Source organism: Mastigoproctus giganteus, chromosome 3, assembly GCF_048544385.1.
Source record: "Mastigoproctus giganteus isolate SK-2022 chromosome 3, ASM4854438v1, whole genome shotgun sequence".
In the NCBI taxonomy this organism is placed as follows: Eukaryota; Metazoa; Arthropoda; class Arachnida; order Uropygi; family Thelyphonidae; genus Mastigoproctus; species Mastigoproctus giganteus.
The window spans coordinates 242,004,827-242,014,520 of NC_143577.1; the positions used below are offsets into that span (position 1 = coordinate 242,004,827).

At 38.3% G+C, this 9,694-nt stretch overlaps 1 protein-coding gene across 1 annotated transcript in view; it reads left to right on the plus strand.

Moving 5' to 3' along the window:
• Nucleotides 1–9,450, plus strand: part of rl (Mitogen-activated protein kinase rl) — a 142,264-nt gene extending 132,814 nt beyond the window's left edge. Inside the window, exon 11 of the mRNA XM_090370973.1 lies at nucleotides 9,057–9,450. The gene's annotated coding sequence lies outside the window, so the exon portion shown is untranslated. The remainder of the gene's footprint in view (nucleotides 1–9,056) is intronic.
• The last annotated feature ends 244 nt before the right edge of the window (nucleotides 9,451–9,694 follow it).

Genomic DNA, 9,694 nt, shown 5'->3' on the forward strand with positions numbered 1-9,694 from the left:
AGAAACTTTTTGTAATATTTTTGTTCTCATTGCTTTTGTTTATTTTAGGTGTATATAAAGCTTTTATTTCTTCAGTGTTTTCATTTGTGACAGGAGGATTTATTTTATAATACAGTAATATCTTGTCAACTGATATGGAATAACATGGTTTTATATTTATATACTTTTCTTTTTATAGTTATTGCTCCCATCTCCTATAGATAATATAATGCAAATGAATGTTCTATCCTCACAATGACAAATTCATTAGTATAACTTATATGCTGTTGTTTATGATGTGTTGAACATCGTTCTGTAGATTTTCATGATTTTGATCAATATTTATTTTTCTCAGTCATATTTTATACTTGTTTGTGTTTGTAATGCTTTGAAGATTACTGTATTTGTAAACTAACATTTGTTACCATTTATTATGATGGCCTGTAAATATTCAATAAGTGTTGAAAATGAATGTGTAAAAAAGATCAAGGATAGTTATGACATTGTAACAAGGTAAAAGTACTTGATAGACTTGTTTTTATGTTGTACTAATCAGATATTAAGTTTACTGCCTTTTTTATATATTTATTGTGTTTTCCCTAATCACATTGTACATGGGACTTTGGCTTGCCAACCATGGTACTTGTTGGGAACATATACCTTGTGGTTGCCAAGGAATTCTTGTAATAAACCATACTGATCCAAAAATGATTCACAGTTTTGGATGCCTAGCTTTCACTGTGACTAACAAGAAGATATTTCTGTGTGGGCACATATTGAGCATATTATCTTATATTACACATCTATCCCCACTAATTGGAAATGACCTGCCTTGGTGCAACTCGGCGCACATGATAATGTGCTTATTGAGTTCCTATATTTTCACAAAGACAGAATTGCAACTTTCTTATCTCGTTCAGATTTACAGAAATCAATGGCAATGCAACATATTGTTGAAGATCAAACTAAACTTGCAGAATCTTTTCCTTTTATAAAAAGAACCCATTTATTCACATCAAATTTATGATGTTTTTTTATATCAGTGTCTAAGTTATATTAAATGCTATATCTGATAGAATACAGGTACAGGCACTCCGTAGCCGAGTGGGCAGGAGCGGGAGTGCAGTAGCACACGCTCTTTGAGATAGACCGGGGTTCAAGCCCCTGACTGCTGAATACGGTCGATCTGCCAACCCGCACTGGACCAGCGTGGCAGATTATGGTCCATTTCCCTCAGCATGAATTGTTGAGGAGGCTTCCATCCTGCAGTAGGTTGATAATGGCTGCACTTTACTTTTTACATGCACAGTATGGTTATAGCAGCTCTTGTGCCGTTAAACCTCAGTAACAATAATGTGTATAGTACTTGCGTGTCATTTAGGATTTAAATGTGTATTTTATTGTAAACTATTAATAAGAATATCTAGTCATGTGAATATAGATCCCTTTTTCTCTGTACATATTTGTTACTTAAAGCAGTTAAAGATTAACAGATTGCATTAAACTCTATAGCATAGGAAAGAACATTAGACTAAATTATTGCATGTCAATTTATTAAAGAATTTATTCAATAAATTCAAATTTATTGAATTTATTAAAGGGAGAAGGGTGTTACAGATAAATAACACCCCTCTTCCTTTATACCTTCTATGCAACTCATTAATTTTCTAATTAATTGACACATGATAATATTTGCAATCTGTTCTTTTCTGTGCTCTCTCTCTCTATGACAGACTACATACTCTTCTTACAACATTTTAAAACTGTTTTAGTAATCAAAAAAATCACGTTTATTAAATGATATTTCAGAGGCATTTGCATACTCTTTACTTCAAGTGACCAACATTAGGCTTATATTTAAATCCATAGGTCATGATGTTATGACATTACCCAAGATTGAAGGTTACTTTATTTGTAAAACTGCATGCATAACAGGGAACAGTAAATGTTGGGAGGAGACTAAAATGTGCCTGTTCAAATTGGTCACTGAAAACTCCAAACAAAGTAGGGATTTAATTGTGTGAATCTGATCTGTATCACACTCAGTCGCCGACCGGGCTAGCCGGGTGGGTAAAGTGCTTGCCTGGCAACCCAAAGGTCGTGGGTTCGATTCCCGCCTCGGGCTTGGATCAAAGTACTGCAAAAACCTTGGGAGGTGCATTATGGCCACAGAAGCCTATGCGCCAACAACTATCAAAAAAAAAAAAAAAAAAAAAAAAAATCACACTCAGTCACTTTGAGAAAAAGGATATATGCATATGCTTTTGAAGCATTAGTGCAGCTAAAGCATGTTGTTTGAATGTATTCCATTTAATCAACTAATGGCCGATGTTAGTGTGTGTGTTTAGAAACTGCAAACTGCATTACCAGTCAGCGTAACTAGCACATATAGAGTATTTCAGAAGATTCCTGTTAACTTCAGAATTATGTTAATGGATCAAGAATAAAACATTTTTGTACTAACATGGTACAATTATTCTTTCTTGCTGAGTTAAAGCATCCTGAAATTTTGCTAGCTCAAATAAGAAACACTTAGACATTTATTTTGCCTTGGGGAAGTTCCCACGGACTGGAGATGTGCAAATGTATCTCTAATTCACAAAGGAGAATCACAGGGTGACACAGGTATTACAGACCTGTTAATTTGACTTCTGTTCCAGGAAAAATAATGGGGTCACTGTTTAAAGAAGCATTGCAGGATTAGACAAGACAGCAGTAATAATTCAGACATCATGGGTTTGTCAAGGGGAAGTCTTGTCTGACCAATTTGATTGAATACTATGATGTGGTCACAAAGGAACTGGATGTAAAAATTATTTTGATATCATATATTTGGATTTCAGGAAAGCTTTTGATACTGCTGCACATGGACGACTACTGTACAAATTGGAGTAGTAGGTCATTAAGGCCAAGTTGCTACAATGGATAAAAGGATGGTTGGATGGGACAAAAAACCGAGTGTGGGGATCAGTGGGTACTGTTCCACATGGACTTTTATTAGTGGTGTCCCTCAGGGTTCGGTGTTAGGCCCATTGTTGTTTTGTATATTTATCAATGATATTGATGAAGGTATATCAGGTTTAATGTCAAAGTTAGCAGATGATAAAGGTTGGCAGGGTTGTTAATAACAGTAATGACAGTATGCTTCTGCAACAGAATCTGGAAAAGTTGGGTAGAATGGCTGAGAAGTGGCAACTGAAGTTTAACATTGACAAATGCAAAGCACTGCATATGGGTAGCAGTAACCCCAGAGAAATGTACCATGTGGTGTTACACTCAGCATAGCGGAGAATGAAAGAGACCTGGGGGTAATTGTGCAGTCAGATATGAAGTTTTCTGAGTAGTGCAGACAGGCTGCCAGAGTAGGTCATGGGGTCTTGTCAATGATATGCAGGAATTTTTCAAGCAGGGATAAGGAGGTGATTATCCCCTTATATAAGGAAGTGGTCAGGCCACACCTTGAGTACCACATACACATTTGGAAGCCTCATTTTAGGAAGAATGTAGAGTTGCTAGAGAGGCAACAAGACTGGTGAAGAGAACAAAGGGGTGCTCTTATGAAGAAAAGCTTAAGTTCTGCAAATTGCAGCTTCTAGAGACTAGGGGCACCTGTGAGGCAATCTGATTGAGGTATGTATAAGGCCTTGAATGGATTGAGCAGGCTCAATGCTGATGGGATTCTTCCTCTTGCTTAGATTACAAATCTGAGCGGGCATAGATTCAAACTGAGGAAAGACAGTTATAGAATAGATGTGTGGAAGTTTGCCTTTAGCCAGCGGGTAGTTGGTTGCTAGAAAAAACTTCCATCTGTTGTTGTGGAAGTTGATAGCTTAAATAAATTCAAGGCAGAACTTGACAAACATTTGGATTGAATGGATCAGTGAAATGGGAAGGTTTTTTTTTTTTTTTTGCTGATGCTGTATAAGCTTGCTTTCTTGTATCATGTGCCTCTGCTAATGTATTTAGTAGTAGTAGTAGTAGTAGTGGCACTTGATGCAAGAAAGCAAGTGTAGGAGCTTATGCAGCATCAGCCAAAAAAAAAAATAAATAAATAAATAAATAAAAAAAAAAAAAAAATCACACCATTCCCTCAAAATGCCTGTCCAGTTCCTCCTTAAATTTATTCAAGCTATCAACTTCCACAACGACAGATGGAAGTTTGTTCCAGCAATTAACCACCCGCTGGCTAAAGGCAAATTTCCGCACATCTATTCTACATCTGTCCTTTCTTAATTTGAACTTATGTCCCCGTAGGTTCGTAATCTGAACAAGTGGGAGGATCCCATCAGAATTCAGCGTGCTCAACCCATTCAAGGCCTTATAGACCTCAATCAGATCACCGCGCAGGTGCCTAGTCTCCAGCCACTGCAATTTGCAGAACTTAAGCCTCTCTTGGTAAGAGGATCCCTTCATTCCCCTCACCAATCGTGTTGCTCTTCTCTGTACACGCTCAAGCAAATCTACATCCTTCCTAAAATGAGGCCTCCAGACCTGTACGCAGTACTCAAGGCGTGGCCTGACCATTGCCTTATACAGAGGGACAATCACCTCCTTTTCCCTGCTAGCAAAATTCCTATATATCATTGACAAAACCCCATGACCTGCCCTAGCAGCCTGTCTACATTGCTCAGAAAACTTCATATCTGACTGCACAATTACTCCCAGGTCTTTTTCATTTTCTACCACCTTAAGTGTAGTACCACACAGTTGGTACGTTTCTCTGGGGTTACTTCTACCTATATGCAGTACTTTGCATTTGTCAAGGTTAAACTTCAGTTGCCACTTCTTAGCCCATCTGCCCAAATTATCTAGATCCTGTTGCAGTAGCACACTGCCATTACTGTTATTAACAACCCTGCCAACCTTCGTGTCATCTGCAAACTTCGACATTAAGCCTGATATACCTTCATCAATATCATTGATAAATATACAAAACAACAGTGGACCCAACACCGAACCTTGTGGGACTCCACTAATAACATTAGTCCACGAAGAGCAGCACCCATTGATTACCACCCTCTGTCTTCTCCCACTTAACCATCCTTTTATCCATTGTAGCAACTTACCCTTAATACCATTCTGCTCCAATTTGTACAGTAGTCTTCCATGCGCAACAGTGTCAAAAGCTTTCCTGAAATCCAAGTATATGATATCAAAATTATTTTTTGCATCCAGTTCCTTTGTGACCACATCATAATAACCAATCAAATTTGTCAGACAAGACTTTCCCTTAACAAACCCATGCTGTGTCTGAATTATTGCTGCAGTCTTGTCTAGATGATCCTGCAATGCATCTTTAACCAGTGACTCCATTATTTTACCCGGAACAGAAGTTAAACTAACTGGTCTGTAATTACTCGTGTCACCCTTCGAACCTCCTTTGTGAATTGGGGATACATTTGCACATCTCCAGTCCGTGGGAACCTCCCCTGAGTCCAAGGATGCTCTCATAATTATGGCTAAGGGTTTGCTTAGTTGCTTTGCCGCCTCCTTTAATATAACTGGATAGATCCCATCCACCCCAGGTGCCTTTCTTATGTTTAACTTCAACAATTTCTCCTCCACTTTGCTCTCAGTTATTACAAAATCATTAAGCACACTGCTACAATTTGATAACCTTCTTCCATTTTCAAACTGTAATAATTCCTCACGTGTGAATGTAGATGCAAAATACTCATTCAGTTTGTTTGCTATCTGAGCAGGATCATCAACAGTCGAACCATCGATGTCAAGTGGACCAATCATATTCATCCCCTTCCTTTTAGAGTTTATATAAGTAAAGAAATCCTTGCTGTTTTTCTTAGCATCTTTTGCCAAAGATTTCTCGTAATCCGCCTTTGCCTGCCGAACCTCCTTTGTGACCTGATTACAGACTAGCTTATATCTGCTACAGGCTTCTGCGTCGCCTGATAATTTATATGCATCCCATGCATTTTTCTTCTCTGTCACGAGTCTCATTAGTTCATTTGATAACCATTTAGGCCTAAACCTTGAACAATATTTCTTCATCGGTATGAAAAGTCTAGTAGCTTCCACGATTAATTCCTTGAATGCTTCCCACTTAGAATTTACTGTTTGTAACATCGTCAGTTGATCCCACTGTACAGAATTTAAAAACTGTCTGAGACCACTGTACTCCCCTTTACGGAAGCAAAAACCCTTTCCTTTACCCCTGACGGTAGTTAGCTCTTTGAGTAAATCCCACTTCAGCACACTGTGATCACTGCCACCTAGTGGTTCCTTTATCTGCAAATTCTTAATACACGAATGATCACTGCTGATAACCAGATCAAGAGTATTACTTTCTCTGGTTGCCTCTCGAACATGCTGCTGCAGAAAACAATCATCCAATAAATCCACAAAAGTCTGACTAGTGTGTGAGTGACCAACCCACAAGTTCCAGTCAATATCTGGGAAGTTAAAATCCCCCATTATAAGACATTCTGATTTACTGGCCCACTCTATTTCTCTGTACAATTGTTCATTGTACTCATTCGAGTCATTAGGCCTATAACACACTCCTACTCTTATTTTTGCTTTCGCAGTGCTTATGTCACACCAAACTGACTCAACAGTGCACTGTCCATCTATATCAACTGGATGCACTTCTTTTGATTTTATGTTTTTCTTAATTAACAGCATAACACCTCCTCCCTTTCTGTCCTGTCTATCCTTTCTGTACACATTGTACTCCCCAAATTCCAGTTCTGCATTCCTTATATCTTTGTGACACCACGTCTCTGCTATCCCAACAATATCCGCCTTTGATGTCTTGACCAACACTTCAAATTCATCAAATTTATTTACTATACTTCTAGCATTGGTATACATGCAAGCATACATGCTCCTATGCCTATTCCTTGTTACCCTAACACATCCCATATACCCAACTATTCCAGGATGACTGCCATCCGTCCCTGAAACCCCCAACACCCCTCGCTCCAGGTCGCTTCTTATTCTAATAGAAGTTGTGCAAGAATCACCTTCACCTCTGCCTGCGGTTACTGTTAAACTATTAGTCTTTGTATCCCCCCAAGCTAGCAGTTTTCCGACCCACCTAACACTGCCTCGATAGCATCAGCAAATATTCTTGCACCCTTTCTATTTAAGTGTATCCCATCCCTGTAGAAGCAGTCTCTCCTGTTAACAAGTACAGTCCAGGCTGAAAAAAATTCTACCCCTTGAGCCTTGCACAATCTTTCCAGGGCCGAATTGATCGACAAGGCTCTCATCATATACTCCCTCCTATCGTGTCTGGGCAGAATTGCAGACACTTTCAAATGCAACCCTAATTCTCGGCTTTTTTTCAACAGTGACCTGTACTTGTTGAGTAATTCTGCCGGTCTCCTACTCTTAATATCATTAGTGCCAACGTGTACAACTATATCACCTTTTGTGCCCTTGAAAGATGATATCCGCTCTACAACGTCATCAACCTTTGCCCCTGGCAGACATACCCTGGTCCTGTTCCACCTATCCTTTTTACATAGCATGTTCCCCGTATCCCTGACAATAGAGTCACCAACAACTAATAGTTCCTGTGGGACCAGCGCATTCTGCCTTGGGGTTTGCCGCTGTGTTGCGCGATGACCAAGTGCAAGCTCTGGCGTTGATGTGGGCAGCTGAGAGCTTGATGGGCCCCTCAATTTATTTCCTTCGAGGGCATCCACCCTGTCCTTCAAACTCTCATATAGGCCCATAACAACGCTGAGTTGTCGCCTTATTTCCTTACACTCCTTACATCGCGCACACACAAAGACATCCCCCATGGCAATATCATGTTCCGTTCCAGAGATTTCGGCAAACATTTCACAAGTTGCACATTTTTTTAGGCTGTGACGCGTTGGAGAATCGCCCCCCTCAGTTCTCCCCCGAGTCACAACACTCCTGCCACTTTGTGCCCGTTGCTTTGCTGCTCTAGTTCGGGGCATGGTAGTTTAAATTAATAAAATCAATAAATTAAATGTCAGTAGTATTTGAATAGAAACTATGAAATAGAAACAGTGAAGCGTATTACTATATAATTATGCGTTAGAGCTACCTAGCTACCTCAATTAAAAAATTTGAATTCCCTACAAAAACTTTGAATTCCCTACAAAAACTTTGAATTCCCTATATACAAAAACAATGGCTACAAAAATCGAACAAAAATAACGGTTTTACCTATCGTAAGTAAAATCCACAAAAACTCTTTATCTAAATTAAAATAAAAAATAACCAGCGTAACTATAACTATATGACTACGTATTAAGTACAATATAAAACAACAATCATGTAAATAAAAGGCAAACACTTATCGTTTTTGCGGAGCTTGTAATTTATTTTACACAAATGAATAAGCAATTCCCACGTATGGTATAACTAATGTAGAACATCGTATGTCTTTGGCAGCATACTCAATATGAAGAAGTAACTTGTCCTGAGCCAGCAAGATGCCAACTCAGTACAAATAGTTCATACTATTTCTTTTATGTGTACCACAAGTAAACATTTAACAGATTTAGGCTTGAAGTGAGCAGAGATGCCTTAACTTCTCTCCCACAATCAATTCACTACATTCTTGGCTATCTTTCATTATTATACAGAAATGCATTGCCACACTGGTATCATATCCCTAATTAAACAGCAAGTGGCATGTTTTCCCGCAGAATTGAAAGCTGTTCTGAAAAAAAAAAAAAAAAACAGCTTGTACATCAGTGGTCAGTTGATCCTGTGATATTGATGGGCTGGCAAAATTTCAAGAAGCTTTATCTTGACAAGCATATATTCTAATATATGTGCTTGATTCTTAACACACTCCTAAGGTGTATATGTAGGAGAATTCTAACTCTCCTTGTATGTGCATCAGCTGTGGAAACAAAGGGGTGCTCTTGTGAAGCTTATCAAGAGTTCCATCTTCAGTTTCCTCATTTGAGTTCCTTCAGTCTCCTTATATAGAAGGCCTCTAATTTTAGTTTGTTTTCAAAAAATATTCAATTTTTTCATGCCAAATTTTGAAATAGAGAAATCATAGTGCATAGAGATTTTAAAGGTATGATTTGAATAAGTGATTCTATTTAATGTTTTTACATTTGTAGGTATACCTTTGGATGGTGTCTAGCTTTGTCATCAAGCCAGTAGAAGGCGGCATTATCTCTGTCAAGGTCAGGAGTCACTGTGGGTCTGTGTGCATTATCACGTGCATTAAGGCCTGCAATAAAGCCACCTTTGGCCTGGTGCCATTTGTGTATTTTTGTCAAGAACCACAATAACAAAGGGTAAAATTTTTTGCTACCAGTATATTCTGTACTTCAGCACTCCATTTAAATATTGTGAACTCTAGATGTGATGGCTGAGCCATCATGGCATGTTCTCATGATTCATCTGTTTCATGTTGACAGACAATATCCTCTTCACTGTTTTACATTGGAAAAGGACTGTGGGGAAGGGGATGGGAGAGAGAGAGGGCAGTGGGGTAAATTGAAATAATAAATCAGGAAGAAAGAATATATATACACACATGTACGTATATTATAGTTTTTGTTCTATTTTTGTTTTCTTAGATAATAAGAAAATTATAGTAAACTTTGCCAAGATACTATATGTTTGTAGAAATATAGACTGCTTGAAAGCAGTAAATATTACATTTGTGTTATGAGACATTTGCTAGACCTGAATACTATTCTGGTTAAGTAGGAAATATTTAAACAAATATTTCATTCCATTTATTTGGCCT